The sequence below is a fragment of the Rhipicephalus microplus genome, chromosome 5 (genome assembly GCF_043290135.1).
Source record: "Rhipicephalus microplus isolate Deutch F79 chromosome 5, USDA_Rmic, whole genome shotgun sequence".
Lineage (NCBI taxonomy): Eukaryota > Metazoa > Arthropoda > Arachnida > Ixodida > Ixodidae > Rhipicephalus > Rhipicephalus microplus.
The window spans coordinates 83,986,090-84,009,390 of NC_134704.1; the positions used below are offsets into that span (position 1 = coordinate 83,986,090).

Here is a 23,301-nt window from a genome sequence, read left to right on the forward strand (position 1 = left end):
GGTATATGTAATGCTAGTGAAACAGCCGCGAGCGCATCATGAGCGTGACATGTCGTCATGTTTTTACATGACACGCATCTCATGATTATCATGTTTGCACCAGGCATGCACCTTCATCATCCCTTCCCGTACCGTAATACGTAATTTGCTATATGTGAAGCTAGCGAAACACCCGCGAGTAAACCATGAGCGTGGCGTGTAGTCATGACTAGGGATAAGATGAAAATCATGACATGAATGTAATGATTTTCACGTTAATTTGTGTTACTTATGTTCGCCATACAGTCATGTCATACCATATCAGTTTTACAAAACGTCATGTGACCGAAACTACCGCAAGAGGAGCAAGACCATGAAATGTAAATCATGACATACAATTCACGATTTCCATGTTATGACGAGTCAATGATGTTTGTCATACAGTCATGTTATCTTGGTATCGATACCATTGTCGAGACGACCAGGGGAGCTGAAAGTCGTAGGTGGATAGATAGATAGATAGATAGATAGATAGATAGATAGATAGATAGATAGATACGCTCAATGTCCCTGATGTTCGCTAAGAAATACTTCGCAATAAAACATAATTCATCCTTTCGCTTTCTGCGATCTATCAGAAGGGCTTTGCCCCTATGTGAGAAGCTTTGCGGCAAAGCACGCTTTACAAAAAAAGAAAGGCCAGGTTAGAAATTATTTGGGTTACTGGTTTTTGTTTTTGACTGCAGTTGATTAGTGTCATTAGCTTTAAAATTGCCTGAAGATATGACCGTCTTTACAATGAATATGTGACATTCAAGTATATATGAATTTATGAGAAGCCGGTGGTGATCTCGTTCGCCGTGTGATGTCTCTAATGAACTAGGATTTCAGTTGTGGAACTTGAATGCAGCTCTTGAATACTTTCAAAAAACGGTCCTTCTCTACGCGAAAAATTCTGGACCATTTTTATTGAACCTACCAGCTCTAATACGTGCTGTGCGATTCGTACGCTCTACAATGTTTCTTCGCACTCAGTGAACCGGTAAATGAACCAGCCAGCATTGAAAGTAAGTGAAAATATCAATTGGGGCGCGGAAGAGAATACAATATGAAGACGTAGCATGAAAAATTTTCCCTAAGAAAGCTAAATATGCTTTAATATACTATCGCTGTTATCGCTTTCTTGAATTTGCTTAGTAGCATTCGATAGCAAATGCCGATTTTGGTACATCTTTTTCTCGATATAAGTACATATAACTATATTATAACCATGTCCACCAGTGACCCGATTCCCAGCGTTCTGAAGAGCAATAGCTCAATGTTTGCCCGAAGTCGAAAGCTGTCTCCGAATTGTCAAAAACGTCCCGCAGTTGTTATTTTTACACATTTCCCTTGGTTCAATATTTCGGTATGCTTTTTGTTCTTGTTTTCAGCAGGTTCTGTACTTGAGGTTTGAGGTTTATTTTTTTTTTCCTGTACATAGAAAAAAAACGAAGCAAAAGCAAAAGGCTAATTCTGACGGAGGCTTTAGCTCTAAAATACAGTCTAGTACACAACTTAAACGCAGATAAAAACGACTTTTTACACAAAAAGCTAACAATCAGCAAATGATAATCAGACAAATAAACACTACAATGTGAAAAAGAACAGAACAATATACATAACAAAAGACAAATACCATTAAAGAAGAACATCATTCGCGACATGTAAAATAGGTGAGATCAAAAACACATTTGCAGACATATACAACTCAAAAGCAAACAAGAGCATTGAAACTATACAGTTAACAATTAGTACACATAAAGTATTACCTAATCGACATGTTATAGTAAAAATATTTATTTCAGTTCGAAGGAGAATTCCCTTGAACTTCTTTACTTCCAAGTGCAGAAAAAATATTTTTGGCTTCTTACAGTGAAGGAAACAAGTTTTTTTTCTGCACGTTCAGGAACTTCGTTTTCTAACTTTCTTCTCTACTTTTGAAGCCTATCTTTCTCGGTTCCGCTCCTTCAAAGAGTGGCGCCATTAGAACCACAGGTGCTCCTGTCGTTTCCGAGGTGGTTTTGCGAAAAGCACGCCTCGATGAGGAAGCAATCACGCGCAAGTGGTTCATCGCATTTCCGCCGTATCATTAAAGTAACCTCGCATCTGCGTTTCACCGGTGGACACCACACGTATATAACGGAGTCGCTTCATGGTGTTGTTTCCGAAAAAGTAACGAGCTCTTAATAAATGAAGTGCTTTTGCATGGTTGCTTGTGACTGCAGCTGTGCGGCGAGCCGCAGACTGTAGCACCGGGAGCTATGAGTTCTCAGAAGAGGTGCGTTTCGCATTATTAAGGTTAGGGCAGCATGCAGTGTACGGTGCTCGATTATGACCGTTTTCTTTAGGCAGCCGCTACAGGGCTTCTTTGTGTACTGTTTTCCGCACGCACAGTCCCAGCACTGACAGTAAAATACAGAATGTGGGAGGTGCACTTAAACGCTTTTATAATGATTAGAATATGATAGAGCTGAGATAATCGGTACGTATTCTGTGTTGCAGTGTCTTCACTTATCTCTTGGGTACATGTGTGCAAAGCAAGTCTCTTAGCACGGATAACGATGTCCATGTTTCACGCTTGAAACCCCACCTCTGTCGCACTTCTCCGGACTCGCACCGAGACGGCGCTCCAGCACCCGGGAGTCCTGTAATGGAGATGAAATAAAGGAAGAGGAAGGACACAAAAGCCGAGAGGCGCAAGAGTGTGCTAATCAGCCATTGTGACTCTTGTCCGTGGCTGTTCCTCTGTAAAACCATTTTCTACAGAAGTCACCAACCCCGTAGCAATATATTAGAGTGCGTCTCAACATGTTCCGTGCATTAGCTTTCACATTGGAGCCTCACTAAACAATAAGCAAACGACTGAATATCAACACTTTTATAAACTACAACAAAGTCCAGTTGATAAGATTTCAGTGATTTGTACATCTCACCAACGCCTCCTCTATTTTATCAATGCCAGCCAGATGTTCCTGATCCAGCTGTTCACCACCCTCTCCCCTAGCCATTTCCTGCCCTTCCCATCACCTAGCCTTCCCGTGTGATTTGTGGACATAGGGGGAAATAATACCTCGTGCAGGGCCTCACGACTTGAATTACACGTAGTAATTTTTTGTTTAGTTGTGTACAGATCCGTGGGGCAACGTCTTGCATTGCTTGTGTTTGCTATGTTGGCGGCCACGCTGGCTCTGTAAAAGATGCGGTGTTTTGAGATAGCGTGTCACCATTGGTGGCGCAATGTGGGCAACCAATGGGGAAGCATGACTGCAACTCTCCTGCATGCGCTGCTCTGTGACGTGGTGGCGGCATTGTCTCGAGCCACCAAAAAGCCGCCCGAAGAAAAAAAAAATCTGACAGACGTATGATATTGGAGTGGGAAACAGGTCATCGCATCTTCGGGGTGAAAGCGTTCGGACGCACGTGTGACGCGAGCAGCGCGACTCCTCGTATAGCGCCGCGTCATGACCACTCCCTGAACTAAGGCAGTCCAACGGCTCTCCGTTGATAAGCGCTCGTCTGCACTCGCATTTAAGGAAATAAAGGAGGCATTGCTCTCACCTAATGAGAGTGAACTAAAGAGTGCCGAAAAAAGATATGGCATTGTCCTTGAAATGAAACTAGTCGGTTCGATCGTAAGAACACGTCTCTTCGTTAAAAGGGCCCTGAAACACTTGTTTTGACTAACCGTGCAATTATTTTATTGAAAGAGCGTATTACCACATAAATGGAACGCCGCAAAAATTTTAAGAATCCATTTAGTACGAGTGGACTTACAAAGATTTGTCACACGATGCAATCACATTCTTTCTTGTCTTGTGCCGACGAAAGCGCTGAAAGCTGAGCAGGGAAGGCCGGGAGGGGCAAACAGAAAACGTTAGTCGAGTTTCGGGAGCTTGAGCTGTTTTTCTTTTTTTTTTCTTCGAATACGCGGCTTTTTATGTGTGATCGCGCGCGCACACGTGGACAAGTGATGGCCCCTCGCAAAGACCTCTGTAACAACCGAGCACGCCATGTTCAAATCAGCCAATGGCTGATTAATGGGCTTACTGGGCTTAATTCCGTGATTCGTCGAGAGAAGAGAAAGCCAGTTTTAGCTGACTTTGATAACTTTTTGTGAACTCCAGACCACGTGCGGCTCTATAATATTTGGCTCGCGTGTTGTCGGGAGCCTCTACCACCGATCTGCAGCATTGCCTAACCATGCTCAAAAACTGTTGCAGGGCCCCTTTAGGTTGGACACGCTACGGCGGCCTCAAGCATTCTCAGTGCTTATAAAACACTCGAAAAACCCCGAAAGTTAAAAACGCGGTGTAACTAGTTCCTCACACAGCAACAGTGATTTGCAGCAACATGTCTTGCAGTGATCATCACCCATCTTACTTTGGTCGGGTGTCATGACTATTTATAGCCCTGAAGATATAAAGCGTTGACACCTGCGGTGCTATCACCAACAGCATGCCTGCCAATGGCGCTGCAGTCTGAAAATCACCTTCTCACAACCACCGAGCAATTCACCAATAATTTATTACGATGCCATTGCGTCGTTATGTATGGGTTTCAGAAACAAGAAATGGGTTTAGGAACAAAAGCTGATATCACTTTATGACACTGATGTGTCCAAATTGAGTCAAAGAAATTCAATAGTAAAAGAAAGAAATGTCGCAGTTGACACGTAGGACAATCGAAATGATTTACGAATATAAAGCAGCAATAGTAGTGTAGGTGACAGTAAGATCACTTTAGATCTATTTATTGCAGAGAAAAAGCGTCAACTGGTAAAAACTCGTTCCCCTGAAGGTCACTTATCGATGTTCATCGTAAACATATGCCGATAAAGTTCATTCAGTATATGTTAAAATAGCCGTCTGTAATATAGCCTCTTGCATATTTATTTATTTATCTGTATAAAGGTTCCAGAGTTTGGAACACCGCCAGAAATAGTGGGTGTGAATGGAGGTGGAAGTATAAGGCGCACATCAATATGCGCGATCAACTTCTGGATACCGTTTGATTTATGTCCTTGGATTCGATAACGAAGATTTGTCCCAATTATTCACTAACAAAACAAAACAACCATCAAGTAAAAGACTCGAGGAAATAATTGCGCACCTGAAAGCATACGTGCATACCAAACAGTTGCCTTAAAGAAGTATTTCGTACACAAATATAAATTGGATATACAAAAGAAAGAGTAACTATTAAAATGTTTTTCTAGCTCATTAGAAACATGAATCGAATCCGCTAGTCAAAACACTACATATGTAAAAAGTCACATAAAAAATAAAGGCATAAGACAATAATCATTGATGAAAATAATTATGCTACGCATGATAAACTACAATCCGGAGGACCATTGCAAATTTTGATTCCATGAGACAATGCGAAATTGCTTATATATTGCAAGCACAAGCAACAAAAAGAAACTAAAGTAAATACTACGGAAACAACAACAACAACAACAACAACAACAATAATAATAATAATAATAATAATAATAATAATAATAATAATAATAATAATAATAATAATTATAATAATAATAATTATAATAATAATATACTAGTATTAGCAGTATAAATATTATTAGGTAATAATAGCAAAATAATAAGAATAACAATATATTTATGTTGATGACAAAAACAAAAATGAAGAGGCTGCGGAACGAGTGAGCTGTGGAGAGATCCCTCAGCCAGGTTCGTGAAGTTTTACGCATTTTTCTCAATGTGTGAACGTATTGAAAACACAACATAGCTTCTCTTGCATCTGGGAAACACCTTGCGATCGGCGTGACAGCTGCTGTCAGACGCCTTTCGTTCTACAAAAGTTCACAGATTCGCTTCACCATTTTAGATGCGAAGCAGCTCTTTTTTTTTAGTCACCTCTGTAACGCCCTCTGTACGTGCGTCGGTACGAACGTGCCGCAATGCGTTCCCCTCGCCGGAGGTGTTGAAGCAGTGATAAGTAGGTCACCCCGCAGCTGTGCGTTGACGTCATACTCCCCTCGTGAGCCTCCCTCTCAGGTGCGCGCCGTCATTCACTCTCTCCGTCCCCTGCAGCACGCTCGTCGCAGCGCCTGCAGCTGCCGGTCACGCCGCTTAAGCGCGAGACAGACGTGCGATTTTCCGTGCGATGCGGCGTGCGGCGTCGCATGGTGCGGCGTGCCGCATGCGACGTTTCGGGACACAAGAGGGCAAAGGAGCTATCAGCGGCAGGCTCCGCCCCCATGGGCGCCTCGGCATGCAGGGTCCTCGTAATGAGGCTCAGAACTTGGTATCCTCGTAATGAGGCTCAAAACAAACAACATTGTACAGCCATGCTTCGTTCTATAAAAATAATTAATAAATCGCATTCGTGAACGACAAGCACGTCGCAACCACGGCAACATCTGATTTCACGACTCCGACAGGTAGGCTTAGCATCGCGGGCGCCGGCCGTCGCCTGCGCCGTTCCCATGCAAGCTCGTCATCGAGCGCTTGTTTTGACAATACTATCAAGCATTGCGCTCGCATGTAATGCGTTAGCATAAATTATTACTTTATCGATGCCATCGATGTGAAGAGCAAATGTGGAAGCGAAGCGAGCCAGCGCAGATATGCCGGTAGCTGTGTTTACCTGCGAAATGACCTTGCATCGCTGCTCACTATCTCCGATCTCGCTAGCGGTTTCAAAACGGGCGTTGTCGTGCAGAAAAGGCACACTTCAAGAATCACTTTATTCAATCCGGAATAATACCACGTCACCAGGGAAATGTACTCGATGTTTGTCATGCGGCCGCAGTCGGCGATGCAAGCAAATCCACGCTCGCACCGCTCCATCGACGGTAGATGAGAGCGGCGACAGGGAGATAGCGCCACTAGCATCGTGATGTCACTCGTATGCTCGCGCTGTGATTGGCTGCTGCCATGCGGTGGTGCGATGCTGCGACGAAAATATCTGGCCGGTTTGATGCTCGCCGCACCGGCTATGCGGCGGTGCGACGCAATGATACGTCACGAAACGTCACCACTCCGGCAGTCGCATCGTCGCACCGCACGCCGAATCGCAGAGAAAATCGCACGTCTGTCTCGCGCTTTACTCGCAACACATTTCTCTCTCGCCTAGGGCTGTTCCACGCGCTAGCCGCACAGCCGCGACGCTCGTGCTGGCACACCTGCCGCAAACAAGAGGAGGGTGGAAGAGCGTCGCCAATCGGCTTATTTGCCCCCGCTTACGTGCGGCAGGGGTCCCGGCACGTGCGTTGCGGCTGTGCAGCTAACGCGTGGAACGGCCCTTAATCCTCTACACCACCACCCGCACCACACAACCGCACGTCCAGTGGAAATACTAGGGAGTTTTAGTGCTGGGTACCCAAGCGGCTTGCGTACGCAGGACGTTGAGGCGGCGGTATTGCGCATGCGCGAAACCCCAAACAGATGCGTCACAAGATCGCTGGAGCGATGGGGCCATACGTCCGCGCGGTCCACCTTCACAAGAACTCATGGTATCTGTACTGCAGATACTCTAGCCGTCAAGTTAAAATAAGCCAAAGTGCGAGCACTTATAGCGATTACACGGTTTCAGCAAGATTTCCAAAGCTAGAATGGCCTGGAACATAAAAACTAAAAAGCATATGCCAACTCCCGACCAGCAGTGGTGGCGCCATCTAGCGCATCCATAGTGAAACAGACAACCACAACTTTGTTATTGCAGAAACATTGTGCATTGTACATCTAGTGGAAAAACTGCGCAGCGACAGTAATACAAATGAGTAGCCTTTTTATTCATTTTCACCTCAAAAGCATTACGCGTAAGCTAACATGTTCATGACTGTCGTTGCAGGAAGTGTCACAAGATTTCGACACTGTCGTTACAGTAACCTTGTATTTTTCACTTTTTGCGTATACCAGATTACTGTACACAATAAAAAAGTGTCCTGATCACTATGTATGTTTAATTTAAAATTTCAAATCATAAAAAGACCTAAATATTACTTACGAGACAAGACGCTTTGGCTCTGCGAGCACGTGTGAACTTTGCGCGGCTTGCGTTTGCGTGCGTGCTACCATGGCGCCAACTAAAAGGCATTCCGGTTGGGTATTGGTTGGGCACGCAACGCCGGCGCGCTCCCAAGCCCGCAACGCCCGAAGAAAATGCGTACCCAGACCTAAAACTCCCTACTCTGTCGGGTCGTTTATCTGCGAACGGTACACCGAGCTTCGCTTCAAGCCGTCCCTCCAGCACCCGCGTCGACGCCCGTTTCACCCGGGTCAACGTCGTGTGCACCGCTGCTGCTTCGCATCTTATCAGGGTTCCTTTCGGGGAGATGATCCCATTTTTTTTTTCTGTCACAACGCGAGACTGCGTGCCACCTCACGACGCGTTTGTCCGACAGTGTTCGCAGCCTCGAGTTTACGCAGCACGCCGCAGAGAATACTGACGATGACATCGGCATCAAAACTGAGTAAGAAGAAAAAAAAAAGACCAAGCCGAAGGCAATCCCAGCAGTGGTGTAGCGACGAAGCGATGAATTCGACTGCAATATTGAAGATAGCATAGGCAACTCAATAGGGAAAAACAACTTGAACAAGGTATAAAAGGTGCAGAAAAGGAAAACAGCGTTCAACTCTAAGGAGTACATGCACAGTCAAACACTGAAGCGACCAGCGATAACTAAAAAATAAAAAAAAGTGTGAGACAAGAAGAAAAAGAAACCTTCCTTGCGAAAATCGCAAACAATGCTGCAAACCATCTGGAGAAAGGCAGAACGTAAGCTGCTAGGCTGATCTGACAACATTGATGTCGTCAACGAGGGACCGAAAAAGCGACACTAGTTTTTTTTTTTTTCACGCAAAAAAAGGTATCCTCATCTAGGCGAAGTTTGTTCTGAGCTTATTCAGCAGCGCTTATACTTTGCTATATTCTGTAAAGATGAGGATAAGTTTGTGTTTGGTGTCGGGAGGCCGCTCTTTATCCTGCCCCTGGGTCATCAAGGTAACAGCAAACCCGTTGCCTGGTAGTGCCGTAGCTTGCGATGCGATTTCCTCTCAATAAAGTTGCGAAGCCGGTTGGCCTTTTTGTTGCCCTGAATCCCACATTCGCGGGGTGCCAAAGCATTGCATGTGGATTTTGTAGTTGTTTCTATAGAATTCTCATAGCTGCGTTTGGAATCACCCCAGCCTGAAACACACGGCAAGTTCATTGAAAGTCGGTAATCACAAGGGCCGAGTCTCCTTTTTGTTTTGCGAATCTGATGGCCAAAGCAGCCACCGCCGTTTTGGCCGAGCTGACTGACGTGACCTTTTTTGACGCTGTTGTAGTTGTAGTTCCGATGGTTGCAGTAACGGTGTGACGATTGCCTTGCAGCATGCAGGCGTCTGTGTAGAAGGTGATTGGTTTGTTATACCGTAATGCTTTTGTAGTGTTCTTGCTTTGCTTGCCGCCTTCCTGGTTGGTACTTAGTACTAATATTATAGGGGGAACGCCATGAATTGGTCCCTAATGTGGTGAAGGAGTAAGTACGCGTATGTATCCTCCAGAATTTTTCATGCTTTGTATTCTTGAAGAATAACGCGGCCCAATAATAGGCGTACAATCTCAGCCTATATTCACCAATGTCTTCCACGATACAAATTGGAGTGAGCTACACCAACTTGAAGCATAATTTGGGAAAAGAGACCAAATAGATGAAACTTCACTCGAGGCGCCTTTACACAAACTCTGGCGTTCTAAGCGAACATCAAAACTTTATGCTCGCTTTTAAAAACTCATCTAGGCCCAGCCGCGGTGGTCTAGTGGCTAAGGTACTCGGCTGCTCACCCGCAGGTCGCGGGATCAAATCCCGGGCCGGCGGCTGCATTTTCGATGGAGGCGGAAATGTTGTAGGCCCGCGTGCTCAGATTGGATGCACGTAAAAGAACCCCAGGTGGTCGAAATTTTCGAAGCTCCCCACTACGGCGTCTCTCATAACCATGTGGTGGTTTTGGGAAGTTAAACCCCCCATATCAATCAAGAACTCATCTAGTGGCATCACAGAAAACGTTGGCTTTAAAGTGTAGCAATGCCTACCAGTGTTCGCTTAAACAAGATCGACGATGGTAGAACGCCGTAATCAAGCTCATAAGAGTAAATTGTTTTCAATTTATGTAGAACAAGTAGTTAAGCTAATTACCAGTTTGACGTGACTCACATGGTGCTGTGCGTAACAAATGGATCAGATAAACGAAATGCGCAGAACCAGCACTTTCCAGTTCGTTAAGTTTCAATGTCACCGTCTTCTGGCACTGCTCTATAACTGAATGCACGTTTTTTTTTGTTGTGTAAGCCGAAGGCGCTGCCCTTAAAGCGACACTAAAGAGAGAGAAAGAGAGAGAGAGAGAGAGAGAGAGAGAGAGAAATAAACGTTTATTTAGAAACAGTGTTCCGAGCGAGGCCAGGTGTCACCCTAAGGTGGGAGGGTTCCCTAGTCCAGGAACCCTCTGGCTTCGACTGCCCTCCTGGCCCTGGCGACGAGTTGTCGCTGGTCTTCCAGGTCCTCGAGGACAAGCTTGGCCTCGCACGTTTCCATTAGGTGGTTGTCGTTTATTCTTGGGGCTTGGTTCCGCTCCAGTTGCACGTCGTGGTTTGCATGGCACTGGCATTCCACGAGCAAGTGTGCCAGGGTGTCTCGTACGTTGCAGGCTGGGCACATGTAGCTATGTGTCGTTGGGTAGAGGCGGGGAATTAATATGCCATGTATGTAAGTGTTGCTTTGTAGGCGTCTGAAAATCACGCTCTCTTCTTTGGTTAGTCTTGGATGGAACGGAAGGTACACCCGTCGCTCCATTTGGTAGTATTGAAGCGAAAAAAATATTTTTTTCGCGCAATGGTAAAGTACTATTTTACTATCTTGAACATGTCACTCATACAGCGAGACGACGCCTGATAAGCGAGGAAACGCGCTGAATGAATATGCGAGTGAAGACACCACCTTGAGACTCCTGCACCAAGCGACATGACGTAATAGAATTAATGGCGTCTTATGGGTCCTGCGTAGCCCCTAATCGGTAAGATTGAATTAAATTGTCTTCTGTGAAGGCCATAGAATTAGCCCACATAGTTTCAGAAAAATTTGTTGAGCCAAAGAAGTAAATAATACGACAAACACAATATGAAATCCGTGACGTAACGTGCACAGATTTCAATGCAAGATTTAAAATGAAACTTCAGCATTTATTTTATACTTTATTAACGAATCAATCATCGTGAAACATTCTTTCATTGTCCAACATTTTGTTACCACGCGAAGTGTAGCAAATCGGTTATCCTGGACTGGTTGACCCCCCTTTTTCTTTTCTACCAATTATTCTATTACGTCATTCAACTTATACATTAGATTTTACAGAGTACAATTTATCTATATAAACTAGTGGTTGTTTTACTTAGGTGTCCCTTTCAATTGCGAAATCATTTTTTAACAATAACAGTGCCTGTATTCTGATAAGTTTGCAAGCTAGATAGGTAACAGTGGAGATGTTTAAAGTGTCAGTAACTTGTACTGTGCAGTAAAAAAAAAACTAGCCTTACCAGGATCTGGCCCATAAATTTTTTGATCTCTAAACAATTTAGTCAATCGAAGGTACCGGCCCTGCGAGTGTTCCTCGAGTTTCGGTTCCCGCAAACCTCGCCGCCCTATAGACGAATGGGGAGCCGTCCTGCTCCCACCAGCGCTGAGAAGATACCCCCTTGCAATGCTACTCTCTCTTTCTTCCTATCCTCTTTTTTTTCCTGTCATCTTTACTTTCTCTTCCGCATACCCAAGGGCGCTCAGATGTGGCCCTACGAAAATGAGCCATTGACGCTTGAACAACTATACTACGTTTCACACATCAAGTGCAACGCTGTAGAAGCTAACGTGACGACTTGCAGTAGATGATTTCACATTGTTGTATAGTTTTGTGTTCTTGGTACCCATAATGTAAAAAAAAAATACGTTATTATGGTTCATAGTAACTGAGAATTTTTCGCTCCTTACAAACCACGAACGCCGTTATGCATCTGTTATTATGAAGAATACCTTGTAGATAAACTGTAATCTACCCGAAATCATACAGCCCACTTCAAAACTTCAAAAGGTAATCGCCATTCGAGCGTCAACCGAATCAAACGCGGTACGGTTCTTACTAATTTCAACTCCCACCGCTCTGTCATTCTTCTATGCCTCTTGGATAAGTATTACTACAACTAAAGTACGAGTCATCTTTCGCTTCCAATTCTTTCGTGTACATCTAGTCGACTCCACGATCATCTCAGTTTTAGACGCATTTTTGGCGGCACACATAGTCCTTCGATAAATATATTTTGCCACGCACCATCTCACTTTGGAATAATTGTCCTGGTAAAATCGATTTGTTTTTCAAATTCGTTCTCGATTGCAAGTTGGTATGTTCTATTGCTTTTCTCTAAAGGTGCTCTTTTTTTTTAACACGAAAGTGTTTTAAGCCGGGGCCTATCACGTCTCCGCTGATGCACCTTCGTCACGGAAGTGACGTTAAACATACACTAAGAGATGACAACGAAAAAAAAAAGATCAGAAGGTATGTATTTACACGCGAAATCGAACCAGCAACCTCTTCCTTCCCAGCACGCGGTGCTAACCACTACGCCGCAAAGCGTACGTTGCTGGCTGTGCTTACTCTTAGTCATTCACATACACCCTGCACCGTTTGGCAGACCTCAAAGCTTCGAAACGTGAGCGCGCGTTTCTTATCAGTGGCGAGATGGCGTGATAGGCTCACATTGGGAGTGCTCTACAGGTCATTGCCTCTACGACGCGCCGCCTCCATAGAGCGGGGTCTCTCCTGCGTGCGCGATTATCAGGCTGGTAATTCGAGAGAGAACGAAGGTCGTTTCGCACGCTGCCATGGCCGCGTTTGAAAGGAGCGTGCTGCTGACACACGAACCAGGAAAAATCGTTAAAGTTGTTAGCGCTTCTCCTGTGCATACTTGTGCGCTTGTTTTGTGCGTCTTCTTTCTGTTTGAACAGCGCGCGTTAAGTGTCGCGCTGTGACAGGTGTTAGTCCTCGCTCGTCCTCTGTACTCTGATTTCTTGCGTGCTTTCTGCATGAGGTGTAGGCTCGAAGGTTAAAGCTGCTTGCCGTTCTTAACGTGACTTTACAATTTGTTGCTGTTACCAAAACAATGCATAATAAAAGCGCAACAACCTCTGTAGAGACTTCTTTCGTTTTAGTGGCGTCCGTAATCCTATATGGGGTTGTTTTGCGGTATTTTCTATTTGTCCTTGTCCTTTAATTTTTTCTTCTATTGAACAATTTTTCATTGTTTGTTCCTAAACGTAGTTTCTCGTTGTGCTTCATTCATTGTGACTTTTTATGCAACCACTCTTCCCCCTACCCAAAGCTTCTCGGGGCCTCTAGGGTGCCATCAATAAATAAATTATACGGCTGGACCACTTAGCGTATGCTTGCTTCCGTGTTTTGGTATTTTATTTGCAGGCCATCATGGCGTGTTCTTCAGAGACCCGTGCTCGGCTCGCGCTGCTGTTTGCAACGATGTAGGTCGACGACAATACACGCAGACTGCCCCGCCGCGGTGGTCTAGTGACTAAGGTACTCGGCTGCTGACCCGCAGGTCGCGGGTTCAAATCCCGGCTGCGGCGGCTGCATTTCCGATGGAGGCGGAAATGTCGAGGCCCGTGTGCTCAGATTTGGGTGCACGTTAAAGAACCCCAGGTGGTCAAAATTTCCGGAGCCCTCCACTACGGCGTCTCTCATAATCATATGGTGGTTTTGGGACGTTAAACCCCACAAATCAATCAATACACGCAGACTAACACATTTTGATGATTCAACTTGTGGACAGTTTTCACATCATTACACGCGATGTGCGAAAAGGGGTACAGCTAGATAGTAAATGAGCCGAATCAGCCCTAGAATGCGGTTATAAATGACGCAGTTTACTGATTAGGCCTGCATACACGACGATCAAACAGCGCTAACATGAATGCATGCGGAACGGACGCAGTTTAGTCTCATATCAATTAAGTTCGACGTAAACAACCAAAAACGCACGCACAAGAATGTTGACTGCTTTGTTATTTTTGTTAACTTTCATTATCTATTCAATCAAGAGATTATACAAACTACACATGTCGTGTCGAATAATTCTTGAAGTGTCAAGTTTTGTGAGAGGATGAAAAGATGGATACAACTCTATATAAAATAATCAAAGTTAATGTGGTTGGGCCCTTACACATGCGGGAGCCTCCTGGGCGACATATCTAGGCAGCAGAGGAGCGACGTATATGCTAAGGATCGGTGTCAAAGCACATTAACTATGTAGGGCCACTCCTTGTCGTACGTCATCCCTTCAATGTGGCTGCGCGCATTCATTAGATCAAAGGCAAGCCAAGTACAGTTTGGATTTTGATCTCTATTAGTGGAGCGAAGCGCTGCAAATTTCGGCAGACGTGATCGTGAGCGGCAAGTGTACTCATTGCACTTGTGAGCTTGAAATGATCAGACTTGATGAAGGGCCCTTGAAATTAGCTCAAAGCGAACAATTTGAATTTACAACTTATGTAAGTATTTTGCCAAAACGAGAACGTTTACGTAATTAATCGCAGCGTAAAATATTCGACGATGAACATCCACCAACTCACCAATCTCGCGATTTATCTTCAACGGGGCCAACGCCGATGGCGGAATTTCTGCGACACGAGCTTTCTAACGCTACCGCGTTAAAATTTCGCAGAGCCCATGTATATTTCGAGTTGACGTTATGCAAAGCGTGAGGATGGAAGGTGTTTCAATTTTTTAACACGAAAGTGTTTTATGCCGGGGTTCCCCACGGCTACGCTGATGTTCTTCCGTCACGGAAGTGATGTGATGCTGAAAACTATTTATTAAGCGATGGCAAACAAAACTAATCACATCATATCCACGGAATGAATGATGATGAGTGGCATGAAGCGCCGTCAATGCATTCGTGCGTCCGTCCGTCCGGAAGTGCACCCGTTTGGACGTCCGTCCATGCGTCGGTCTGTGCGTGCGTCTGTGTGACTGCCTGCCTGCCTGCCTGCCTGTCTGTCCGTGCATGCGTCCATGCGTTCGTCCGTCTAGTGAACACTTCAAGAACCGCCATCTCATTTCTTTTCATCATATGCTCATCATATACCAGTGCCGCCATCCAGCGGATATTCCAATGACTAAAGGAGAGTATGTACCACATTTCAGCTGTCAGCGCTTTAACACCGAGAGCGTGATAACAACGCCATGCTACATTTTTCGTGAACTATGGACATGCCGGTATGTGCCACAGGTTAGGTACCACTACGACAACGGGAGACGCAAAAGCCACGCCATAAGGAGCTTCGCCCTTGAAAATAAACAGAAGACAATCATTTGTCACGCGTAATCGAACCAGCAGCCTTCTGATTCTGAGCTCACAGCGCTAACCGCTATGCCACGGAACTTGCGTTGTCTGGAGTGCTAATAAAAACCATATATATATAGACTATACACTGTTTGGAAGCCCTCGAAGTTTCGAAACTTTAGCGCGTTTTCGTTACCAGGGGTGAGGTGGTGAGACGGCCTCACGTTGGGCGTGCTCTTAATGTCATCGCCTCTGCGCAGTGCCACTTCTACGTAGCATGGTCTCTCGTGCACGCGCGCTCATCAGACTAGTAATTCGAGAAAGGGCGAAGGTCACTTCGCATGCTACCACAGCCACGTTTACAAAAACAGCAGGCTCTGAACAGCATACTAGCACACAGATAGTGTTGAGTTGTGAAAGTTGTTAGTCGGTGCTCGTCTTGTGCATGCTAGTTTCGTGCGTGCTTTCTGCTTGAGGTGTGCACTGCATGTTTACAGTTGGCTGCTATTCTTAACGTGACTTTGCAATTTGTTGCTGTTGCTTAAACAATGCGCAATAAACACTCAGATACCTGTGTGCAGACACGTTTTGCTTTCGTGTTATTCCTATTTCATTATAGGGAGATCAACCACATTTTTTTATCAAGTTAGACGTTCTAAACTGCCACCAAAAAATCTAGAAATGAACGCACGTACATACAATAAAAAGCCGCATATATTTTGTATTAGCAGTTGTTTACAGTTGCGTAACGATGCCAGCAGCAACATGGATATTAACAACACCAGAAACGGTAAGCTGATACAAAGTGCTTGTGTTTGCGCTGGTGCGCACGAGGATGGTAGCCATGAGCACTGCTACACAGATGAACTTCGTCGAATGGAGCCTAACTACACTTAAAATTAACCTGACATCACGGTTGTATAATAGGAGTACATATATCATGCTTATAAAATTGAATAGCCAGTACCGCAACCACAATTATTGTTACACAAACATTAGGGTCTCTTTGAAATGTATTTCTGAGGCCTGGCGTTGCTCTGTGGTGGAATACTTCATTGCGATGCAGAATGATTCTGCAGAATTCCTGCTGTTACACTCACTATAATTGTTGGCATTCGTCTGGCCAGCTCTGCCTATGGCAACGTTCAGTCGTTAAAGTTACCCGTGTGTTTCACCGTTCCTGGATAGATATAAAATGTCTATCATTTGTGACACATACCCGCATATATTCGCCTCCGGGTATGTGCCACCGTTTAAGTGTTTGGCGAAGTATGTAACAAGATTGCCCCATTATTAGTGTCATGACCAGCGAACGTATTCGGGAAACCATTTTACCCTCCCATAGTGATTCTGGTGCACCCAAGTTAAGGGGCGAATCGTGAGAGCACCCAGGCATAGCTGGATAGATAGACAGATAGATAGATAGATAGATAGATAGATAGATAGATAGATAGATAGATAGATAGACGCGAAAAGTGCTAGCAATACGTGAAGAAATTGTTCGGAGATATAAAAACAAAACTAAGTGGACATTGACACTTAATCTGTGAAAATGTAGCGCACGTACAGACGTAGTCATGGACTGAATCAACTAAAAGTGGAAGATGTATAGTGTTGTTTCTGATGGTTGTTAATATAATGTCAATGAATACGTCTCAGGTCCATACGATGGAGAAGGAATCTCATCTCTTCAGGTACGGCAGAACTGTACGCTTTCACTCTCTGCATCTATTTATTTAGGAGCTTACTAAAATTTTGTTTAATCTCTAAATAAGTGAACGGTTCATCATAAATAAAACACCATAAATAAATAAATAAACTGGCACAGACAGACAGACAGACAGACAGACAGACAGACAGACAGACAGACAGACAGACAGACAGACAGACAGACAGACAGACAGACAGACAGACAGACAGACAGACAGACAGACAGACAGATAGATAGATAGATAGATAGATAGATAGATAGATAGATAGATAGATAGATAGATAGATAGATATAAAAAGCATTGGATATTATAAAAAATAGTTTATTGTCGCAGGAAAAAACGGTCGGCATTACCATCGGTAGACTGAAGCCTGTTGCTCTGCCCGGGAAAAAAGGAAATGGAATAAAGTGTGGAGAAGAGGAAAGGAAAAAAGTTTCGCGTCAATATAGCGATTCCGTCTCTGGGATGACAAACACAAGAAAAAGTAAAACGAGATACATAAACATTAGGTTTCACTGGAGCCTGGACGGCGCATCAAAAGACACACCAACATGAATTCCTCGCAGGCGCCCACACTGACGGTGCTTTTGGAATCAGTAAAGTGTACAACTTCGCACAAACCATTTTAATAAACAGTTCACGTCGCATCGCGACTGTCATTGACTGGGCGTAGGAGAAACGTGAGCATACTGCACACGAAACTATTTGTTACGGTCGTTTATAGAATGATCTCGTCCACAGGTTTACGAGCATTGAAGTTAACGCAGTTCTTGGGTTACGAGCTATAGGCACCATTTGTATGATTGAAGCGGTTTCACGCGAATCCTTTATTGGCCATAAGCACGTGAGAACTATAAGTTTCGGAGATGTTATTCATGAAGTAATGTTAGTTTTCTGGAAAGTCCACGAAGGTTGTTATGCGTTGCGTTCAGGTTAATATGGAACTTTTACTTCCTTTATAAAGAAATTAGGTGATTTTTTAACGCGTAAGGTAATGTATAAAACTGTTTGGGCAATAAAATATTATGCGCTTGTAATATGTCCTTTCTCTATGACCTCTCCCATTGCGTCAAAAAAAAAAGAGAGCTTTTCCTATACAGGAAGTCATAAGAAAAAAAGAAACATAACATCCACTAATGCGTAACAGTAGCTTGAAGGTTAAGAAAGCCAGCAAAAAAAGGGGGTTCGTCTAAAAATAAAAATATACACAAAAATGTAAAAAAACAAAAACATTAGCTGTCCTTATAAATTCGGAACCAATTTGTCATATTAACAGGACATTATTGTCGCATCATACAAGTGAGCTACGACTCTCTCCTCCCTCACACCATTACTGATAAACGTCGAAGCTCAAACACGGACATCGAATTGTTTTTGGCGTTGCCCTGCCGCAGTGGTCTAGTGGCTAAGGTACTCGGCTGCTGACCCGCAGGTCACGAGATCGATTCTCGACTGCAGTGGCTGCATTTCCGATGGAGGCGAAAATGTAAGCCCGTGTGCTCAGATTTGGGTGCGCGTTAAAGAACCCCAGGTTGTCAAAATTTCCGGCGCCCTCCACTACGGTGTCTTTCATAATCATATCGCGGTTTCGGGACGTTAAACCCCACAAATCAATCAATCAATTGTTTTTGGTGTTGGGCTAAACAGAGAAAACTGTCCACCCTTTAAAATGCTCACAATTTTTTAGTAAACTGCATTCTTTTTGAGCATTGTGGTCTACTCATCTATCTAGCTGCGTCCGTCTGGTTTCTCTCGTTATAAGCTTCTTAAAGCGGTGTACACGAAAACTGGTATGGCGGGGGCGGTAATAGTGTTAAGAATAATGCCAGACAAGCATCCTTTCTAGCTTTTATGTTGCTGGCGCATTGCTCATGTAGATACTGTCTTGCGCAGTCTACGCCAGATACAATGTCCGAGAACAATCTATATAGCTTTCGGACCAACTGTTTGTACTCAGCTCGCTGATGCGAAGAGCTGAGTCTATTCTGGAACAAACTCGGTCATTCGCGGTAACGCCTAAATGTTCGAAGCCGAGCGCATAAGTGCTAACACGCGTTGTTGTGGATCAGATTACCGAAGGATGATAATCTTAGCCAATGCCACCTAGATGTATACTTTCAGGCCTGCTTACTGCTCCCATGACGTCATTCGTTTCGAACAAGTGAGCGCGCGTATGGAGGCTGTGAATTCGTCACCACCATTGTCTCGTGTAAAAAGAAATTGTCCGCGGCGAGTTTAACATGGGTATAAGGGCGTTATTCTGGCTTTTGCGTGCGGAAAGGCCCTGGTTTAAGGGGGTAATGTACTAAGTTTGAAGGTGTTTGTCGATGTACCCGTCAGCCGTTTATTTGTCCATGAAAAAGTAAGAAAATATTGCAGGCTATGGAACGTGTGGTCGGCTTATCAGAGTGAAATTTGATGGCCCAAGAAAGTGACAAAATAAATAGGGCAAATCTTATTCATTCTTTATTTACACACACACACACACACACACACACACACACACACACACACACACACACACACACACACACACACACACACACACACACACACACACACACACACACACACACACACACACACACACACACACACACACACACACACACACACACACATTATTCAGAAGACACGCAGAAACTGTTCTTACTCCGTTGCTGCAGTTTTTCTTTCTTGCTGAGCTAATGCTATTGCATGCTTTAGAACATCTGTATTCATAGAGAATATGTTATTGAGCAGAAAGAAGGTTTGCGACTGTCACAAGTATGTTAATCAGAACACAACCCTTGCAGCAGACATCCAACTCTTTCGTTTCAAAAAAAAAAAAATGTCTACTGACCTTCGTGTGACAGAAAAAGTGGCAATTCCACTTTTGCTGTGGCCGCTATCGCAATGCCGCGTAGTCGCACTTAGTCGCTCAATGCTTCGTAGTCGCTAAATCTTGGGGCATTGCGATAATTATATTATGTGGGTGTTCCGTTCCAAAAGTACGATAGGATGATGAAAGACGCCGTAGTGAAGGGCTCGAGAAATTTCGACGATCTGGTGTTCTTTAACGTGCACTGAGATCACTCATAACACGGGCCTCTACCAAGTACACCTCCGTCTAAATGCCACCACCACTGTTGGGATCAAACTTGTGACCTTCAGGTCCGCAACCGAGCGCCCCAGCTACTGACCAAATGAGGCGGGCTGCGGAATTGGGAGAAATTGTTGGCACTGGGTCTGGAGTTGGCCATGTTGAACCCTTGGAATCTTATACTGTTCTGGCAGTTCTTGGATCGCTGTAGTTAGTAGGAGTTCCTAAATATACTGGCTTTAATTGGAGATCAAATATTTAATAAACTGGTATAGAGAGGCATACAAAATTTTGCTATAATTTCACGGGGTCGCAGCGCGGAAGAAGAGACAGACTGGATGTTCAGGTGAAACTTTATTAGGCCCAACTTGTGGCCGGTAAATATAAATTCAAATTATAGCAACACACTGGTACCGATAGGACCGTACTGAGCGTCGGCCGTCGATCAACTGACAAGCGATGACGTGCATTGTCATTTACACATGTTCCATTGAATGTTCCTGTACTATCGCTAGCGGCGACGTAAGTTCTAGAAGAATCTCCAATGTTAACGTTCTGGGCGTAATCGCACTAGAAGGTTCTACAGTTATCTCGATGTTCCTTAGTCAATGGGCGTGTTTGCGCAAGACAGCACATACGTCGTAAAGCGGCGATAAGAAAACTTGAGAAAAGAGCGTGGTAATATCAGTACATGTATCAAGGAAACATATTGAATTAAAGTATGGTGCAAGAATACTTTAGGTGAGCCAACGCCACGAAGCGAGCGCTTGGCGGGGAGAGACTGATTATGTGGTCGTTTGCGGCATGCCGATAGATGGCTCACCAAACTGAGGACCGTGGTGGGCTGCTGGCGAATTCCGCAAAGCACATCCGGCACGTGGGTTACGGTTTCCAAATCTGAGAAAACCAGGTTATCGCGCGATAAAAATCACGTGACACGCATGGAGCGGTACCGTGAAATATAGGATGATAAGGGAGGAAGTTGACGGTGCGGTGAGCGTGCTGTGGCGACGATAAACGAGAGCCGATACTTCCCTACGTCATGGGGCTTTCTTACCTCAAGAGTGGGCGGCGGAAGCCTGAACATAAAGTATCCTAATATAAAGAAAGTACCGACACTCTCCTGTATATCCTCTCCAAAGTGTCCAAGCCGCCTCTTCCAAGTGTCCAAAATCTTATCTATATCCTCTCCCGAACGGCCACCATGTGGGCGCTTGCCCTATAACTCGGCTCGCGCAACTGTCATATTAAGAATGTTATGTCACGCTGATAACACGCGCGATGCTCGTGGCGGCCAGAGAGGCGACTGGCGGCAGAGGAGGGTGTGCGGTGCGGCGGCTTGGTTAAAAGGATTGCGGTACTTTTCTAAAGATATCCAGGGACTTAATAGGGGCAAAGTTCGTAGCGTCATCTTTTGAGCTCCTTGCGAAGCAGATCATCATCTGGCAGCCTATAGTCCCGGAGTTCGCTCACCAAAAGCATTCTTGCACCGCGGGCTAAGGGGCTAGTGAAACTGGCGTGAAACAATAACGCCACAAAAAAGTGGTTGAAACACCGGCAAGAAAATAGTATCGACCAAACCTGTTTGCCACGTGTCATATTGTACAAAAATATTTTTTGATTGCATGCTGTAAATAGCGAATATTAGCGAATAAGTTGTTTCGTTTTCCAGAATGTTTAAAGCGTCACTATCACAAAAATGCTGTAACCACATTGAACTTTGTGTGTAAACCTCCCTGCAGTAATGCCACAATGGCATTGCAGGAAATCTGTAAATAAGATAAATAAATAAATAAAACTAGTGCACAATGCAACGCACCAGCATTCCTTCCTTTTTTCTTATCTAAGTAAACGGAGATATTACAAGACCACGGTACTATTCGCCAAATAGCGAAATCTTTACAGACCCTGAATGAAAAACGCCTGTTATGTAAATGTACTGATTGACACTCACGTTTATTGCTTCAATGTCAGGGCTTAGGCTAACAGGTCAGATGCGCACACATATTTTTTTTTAGAGACAGATGGGGACATGTTGGGGATGGTTTCATTGGAATGACTTTGAAGTATGTAGTACGGTTGCATACGTACCTTCGTGTCACGAATAGAACGGGTGCCGACGTCTATTCGACGAACAGCACGCTCCAATTTCGTTCTTTAGACGTCGTCAGGAAACCAGGCAACTCAGCTTTGGTCCCTTGTCGTAGTCGCGAAGGCACTTCGGCATGCAGCATCGCCCCATCGTGCGGATTTGCAGGCGCACACTATGCGAACATCCAGTGAACTATGCACGTCGTATATACGCGCCGCAGTTCACAGGAACAGAAAAACACGGTCTTCTTAAGCCGCCAACAAGCACACCAGCAAGCTACGAAAGCGTTCGCCAGGCTTTGCAACCTATTTCTGGCGAACAGCGGGAGCAAGCGTAGGCCGTCTGTGCAGCAAAATGTGGCGGTCAAACGGAGTGACGTAAGAGCGCACAGCAGGAAGTGAGGAGGTCTGATATTATTTAAATAGCATTGGTTCGCCTTTATCATTGTACAACCGTCAGAACACTTAACTCGAACGCTCCGACGTGTGGCCTCGGCTCGCTCGGACTGAGGTCAACGCCGCCATGCGATGAAAGTAATATGCTTGCTTCAGTTGCGATAGATGAAGCGGGTATCGTTTTCAATAGTAAACTTGTTTTCAGTCTGCCTCACCGGTGGGTCGATTGCACTCACTTTGCATCCCGTTTTCACCACGTTTCTCTCGTGGATATTTTATCGCACGCAGCCATAGAGTTCATTGTCGTATACTTATGTCGACAATGAACTATTGCGTGCGACAGATTACGCACCTTTGCAGTTTTATTTCCCAGCTTACACTGAAAATAAATCACATGTATAAAAAGCAGAGAAACCACACTGGAATGCCATGTCTTGTGCTCACCGTCAACGTACTACATTGGTCTGTGGGTGGTTGGTGGTGGTCCAGCAGTGGCTTGTCTGCCTGTACCTCAAGATCACCCGTGTTAACTTTGCTGTGACGACCGTGCATGTGGCGGTAACCAGGACGTCGTCCTGCGTCATGATGCCACAGAAGACCGTTGGAAGAAAGGTTGAAAGCAGTACACTAAGACTATACCATTTCAATATT

General features: G+C 44.7%; 1 long non-coding RNA gene across 1 annotated transcript; it reads right to left on the bottom strand.

The window, feature by feature from the left end:
* Positions 1-1,424: 1,424 nt before the first annotated feature.
* Positions 1,425-22,614, bottom strand: LOC142817308 (uncharacterized). The gene is made up of 2 exons (XR_012895164.1): positions 22,255-22,614; positions 1,425-2,666 (listed from the first exon to the last, which is right to left on the bottom strand). It is a non-coding gene; the product is annotated as an uncharacterized LOC142817308 (long non-coding RNA).
* Positions 22,615-23,301: the final 687 nt, after the last annotated feature.